General features: G+C 34.6%; 1 long non-coding RNA gene across 1 annotated transcript; it reads left to right on the plus strand.

The window, feature by feature from the left end:
• Positions 1–242: 242 nt before the first annotated feature.
• LOC135300025 (uncharacterized) lies at positions 243–5,099 on the plus strand. The gene is made up of 3 exons (XR_010361891.1): positions 243–373; positions 4,186–4,312; positions 4,992–5,099. It is a non-coding gene; the product is annotated as an uncharacterized LOC135300025 (long non-coding RNA).
• The last annotated feature ends 299 nt before the right edge of the window (positions 5,100–5,398 follow it).

Genomic DNA, 5,398 nt, shown 5'->3' on the forward strand with positions numbered 1-5,398 from the left:
TGAACAAAGTCTTAGCAACCGGATTGACACCTTGAACATTTTTAGATATTGCAAACCAAATTTGGTGGGAAACGGGCAGCCAGGTAGGGAATTTCCACAGAGGTGTTTTCTGAGAGGAAATGAAATCTGTATTTTATTTTGGTTAATTATCTTGAGGATATATACCTTGTATATGTATATATATATATGTTTTTCCCATAAGCAGGTGTGAGATATGTTTTCTATACACAAGGAGTGCTCACAGTTTATAGGAGAATGGATCTCCAGGGGCTCTCCTCCTGAGAATGCACCTTCCCAGGGTGCATTACAGTCTGGAAACAGTGACAGTGCTAGCAGGGAATCAGCGGTGGGATGCACCCTTTTCTTCTACCAGGTAAAGTGCCAAATGCATCTGAACTGACCTTAGGCCAGATAAAGTAGAAAATGCTGCAGGGTTTTCCTTTGTTGCCATCAGGCAGGAGTCTGGCAAACACCAGCAGGATGGGGGACAAGAGTCTGCCCCAGTACCTGTTTGTCTGCGGAAAAATGATTGCAGAAAAGAGGAAGAAAAATGGAGTAAAGTATATTCATTTGGGAATTACTGAATTGCATGCAATTGTTTCTAATTCAGCTCCATTAGGCTGTTAGGTTTGGGGATATGTGGTGCACCCTGAATTGAATCCTGTAAATGGATGCAAGGCACGATGTTCATCTTCAATCTCTGAGTCTGTATTAAGGCTTTCTTTTTTTTTTTCACTGCATATGTGCTGTGTATATTGGGAGCACTCAAGCTTTGATTAAACTAAATTCAATCCCCAAGTCTTTCTAATGAACTGTAAAAACTCACTCTAATTTACATTCAAACATCACTATGCTCTCCATACTGTAATTATATTAGTAATGATCTATCTGAAGGCTTCCTAAGTTTTGTAAGAATTTACTTGTGATTATAAAAATATGGAGAAGAGTTAAAGGAGAGAAAATCAGGCAATAAGAAAGGAAATAAAGATAAAGAAGGAAGCTAGGAAGGGAGAAAAGAACCTGAAAGTGCAGCAAGAGCAGAAGAAACTGTACTAGCATGGCAATGTTGTTGTAAAACCTTGTCAGAATCACTTTCTTACATAAATAAAATATCAGAAGAAAAAAAATTATCAGAGTAGCAGCCTTTCCATTTAAAGTTAAGGTAATCAGAGAATAAATAGTATTTAATATTAATAATAATAAATTCAAAATAATTACAATATAATTTGCACAAATAATATTCTTCTTTTGTGAAGAGAGCTGCCATTTGGAAACCACAAGGAGTTAAATTCTAGCTGGATATAAAATTACCTCCATTCTAAGTCAAGCTCTTGGGACAGGTTTAAAATGCTAATCCCCTTTTTCTTTTCTCTATGCTTTTGATGAACCATTTCTCATGCTCATTTCATTGAGTAATAATGTCAAAGTGTTCAAAACCAAGCATTTCAATTATAAGCTTATCCCCAGAGATATCACTGATATAAAAGTAATTTTTTATCTGGTTAGGATTTGAATTATTAACTCTTCATGGTTTTTAAATCAGCATTTGAAAACACACAGTAATAGTTATGGTATCTTGGCAGGTTAATGTAGTATGTCATGTCATATTTCTGTCTTGTGGCATGACATACAATACACACAAAATTTCACTGTTATTTAAAATTGTTCTTGTTCTTTGTGTTGTACAATCCATTGCAGAAATTAAAGCTTCACATTACAAAATTGCAAGAATATGGTTTCTTTCCTGAATAACTTTAAAGTAATATAATAAAAATGCAAAACGTAATATTATTTTCTTTTTCTTTTTAGTATTTTTTTCTCTATAGAATGTTATCTTCCTTTTTAATGTTTATTTAAACACAGAGAAATACTGATTCGACCTTTTTTGACATGGATTTCTTTCTTCTGTAACTTCTCTTGAGTGAATGTTTGAAAATTCTGTTTTGAAATAAAATTTGGGGTTTGTTTCCCTCTAAGCAGTTTGCAATCACAATGTGAAAAAGAAAAAAAAGAATCATTGAGAAAAAAAACGTTGACTTGTCTTGATAACATTTTATTTCTGAGGGATTATACAAACCTTTTATTGTCATTGGTATTATTATTATGCTGCCAGTGATTTGCTCTGTTGTCTTAATTCTTGTTAAGTTACTAAGAGACAAAGCAGCTCTTGAGGATCAACATAGCATTATTTCTCAAATTATTAGTCTCATTTTCTTCCTTAATGCATTTTCATTCTCCTAAACCTTGCCACTAAAAGGGTATTATTGTTGTGACAATAAGATGGGATAAGGAAAAATTTATTCAAAGTCACAGCAAGGGTTTAAGGAGAGGCTGACACAGCCAAAGGGACTGACAAGAGCAATTAACGTAGTCACAGAGTGCTGGATGTATGGGAAGATGAACATAAGATGAACATAAGAAATGGGAAGACTACATTTATAATTACCAATAATAACTTGTGTAAATAATGTGTGACTCAAATACAAGACAGGTACTGCAGGCACTGACAAGCTTTTAGACGTAGGACAGCAATAATGGTAAAAAACTTGCTACCGCAGGAGAATAATTATCACCATGTGATGTCTAATGTGGCATGTTGAAAATGTCCTGTTGTGTTTATAACTGTATTAAAAAAAAAACAACAAAAGAACTGAATAAAATCAGAATAAATGCGCAGGAGAAGATGGGAAGCCCATGGCAGTGTTGAAAGGCCAGCTGTAAATGTGTGCAGAGGGATTTGGTGCCATCCAAGGAAGGCAGTTCCAGCATGCGGAGCTGGTACTAGCCAAGGTTGCCCCAGAATTTTATTTTTTTTTAATTTAGGAACTTTTTAGTTATGTATAGAAGCACTGTAAATTAGTAATTAGAAATTTGGGAAGCAGTGACTCCTATTCGGGTCAGCTGTGCAAGTCCAGGCTATCTTCATTGATGTAGGGGGTAAAACAGTGAGATTAACTAAACATTGCACAAAGACTAAGAGATCTTATTCAAAATATTTGGACTAGGCTGCTTTCATAAACTATGCAGTGTCAAAACAAAAGAGGAAAAAAAATTCTCTTATGCTGTGAGTATACATTTTTGTTTTGTGGACAGTTAAAAGGATTTTGAGGTTATATTTAAAGTACTATTAATTAAAAACTCTAATGTTTTTCAGCCTTACTTGAACTTAATTTGGGAACTTGAAAAATTGATGTATATAAAAGACTAAATCAGTAGAAGTTGACTTCAATGGTGCTGAAGTTGTTTTCATCTGTCTCAGCAATTGGCTTCATTTCTTTAAAATGACAGAATGTCCTTTTTATCATGGCTATCATACATTATTATGCAGATCCACAATGCCATATGGAAGCATAAATGATAAAATACACTTTCATTTAAGCCAATATAAATAGTAGTTATTGGCAAATTCATCCTTTTCATCCCTGATATCACCTCTCTGGCAATAAAGAAAAATTGAGACTACTTGTCTAAACAGTTAATACATAATTTAAAAGCAGAGTATCAAGAGCATTATCAAAAAAGTCCACACACAAATAGAAATCATATTTGTGTACAAATACAAATTAACTTTGGAGGCACCCATTTTTGTGAACAAATAACAGTAATTGTTTATATTGACGTGTAGCAGATTGTAGTTTGAGTTGTAGGAGAAAATAAATAATTTGAGTTGGCAGCAATATATTCTACTTTAAACTTGGGGAGGATTTGAGGAAGTCCCAAAGTACAGCTGTAATTTTTTTGAGAGCTTAGAGGCATTAAGAGTCCATGAACTGACATCAAGATTTTTCACACTACTTGGAGGATTGAGAATACTTCAATGAAAAATAAATCAGCGCTGTAAGTAAAGTTCTTTTAAAATCCAATACTTAACAGGTGGTGCAAAGGAAAGTTTAGATGTCTCAGTGCAATAAGTGCAGGTCAATGGCCAATTGAGAAAGAAGTAACCAAGTCTTCAGGATCCTTGTACCTCAAGAGAAAAAAACCCATGTGGGTCAAATTTAAAATTGATTACTATTAAAAAGAACTAAGAGGATGTTGTTAATATTTCAGTAAGTTTCACATTCTTCATTAACAGAACTTAGTACCAGACCCATATTTCAAAAATAAAAGCAACTTCTCTGTCAGCTCGTGTCAACCAATGATAACCTCTTTTATATTTTTTTTTCATTGCTCTGTTATCTTTAGCCAAAGTCAACAGCAAGTCAGAGATCTCAAAGGTGTGCAATTAAGGAATTTCCATAAGAATTTCTATTTCCATAAGAAATGATAGATTTATACAAGCGAGGATCCACAGTCTGGAAAAGTCTGCAAGGTAAGCTTGTTTTTTCTATGTGATGTGCTGGTTCTCCAAACAGCAGGAATAGACATATTAAGGAATGCTGCACTTCACAGAGGAAGGGAATATGTATGAGGATTCAGAGCTCAAATTTAGTCATTGAAATGTGAAGGTGAAATTATTTTCTGGTGCTGTGTTCCAGAGTGCATGATTGAGGTATGGGAACAAACTTCTGAGGGAGAAAGACTCCAGCAAAAACTGTTATTACTGTCCTATTAAATCAGTTGGAATTTGGCAAAAAATCCCCCAAAATCAATGAGGTTGATGTGTACATCAGCCTGAGATTTCCTACACAGGTTGATGTGTAGGAAATTTTATGAAGGGTTGATTCCAGACCTCTAGCATGGTGCATGGCATCACTGGAGAAGTGAGGTGCTCTCTGTTTTTACAACACTGCACAGCAGGACTTGGGATCCTTAAAACTGAAGCAAAGGTAAGACTTGCATTCTAAAAGAATTAATAAGAACTTTTGTTGTTTTGTTGTAGAAACATTTTCTGAAATAATGAAAACAGTGCTCTAAGCATGAAAGGCATATCTGTGAATTAATTGAAGATATTTATGTGCTTTTGGATATCATAACAATTACAACAAACAATAATATAAATTTGCATTTTTTAGTCATAGCACATTCTACCATTTTCTTCTGTTTAATAGTGAGTGCCTGTGTACTTGAAACTGAGGCAATTCATGTTGAGTAATGGGAATCTCAGGAAGACTCCTTTCTTTTATTCTGCAACTGAGCTAAAAAAAGTGTTCTTCTCAGGCCCTAGGTAGGTATCTTTATGTCAAAATCCAAGCCTGGTCATGCAGCAGAGACAGAAGGACTTTTTTCCCAGTAAGTCTACAATGCCATTGAGACTGACACTTCACTTTAACTGCATATCTCAGAATGGCTGCTGAGGAAAATGGATCACATCCACTGTATGGGTTTTATGCTTTCTTTTGTTAGTTTATGAATTTGTTTGGGAGCAAAGCCACCAGAACCGTAAATCAAATTATCAGTTCAACAAAGAGCTCCAAATATCTCTGCTAGGCCAGGTTCAAATAAGACTCTCATATAA

This window comes from Passer domesticus, chromosome 4 (assembly GCF_036417665.1).
Source record: "Passer domesticus isolate bPasDom1 chromosome 4, bPasDom1.hap1, whole genome shotgun sequence".
Classification (NCBI taxonomy): Eukaryota; Metazoa; Chordata; class Aves; order Passeriformes; family Passeridae; genus Passer; species Passer domesticus.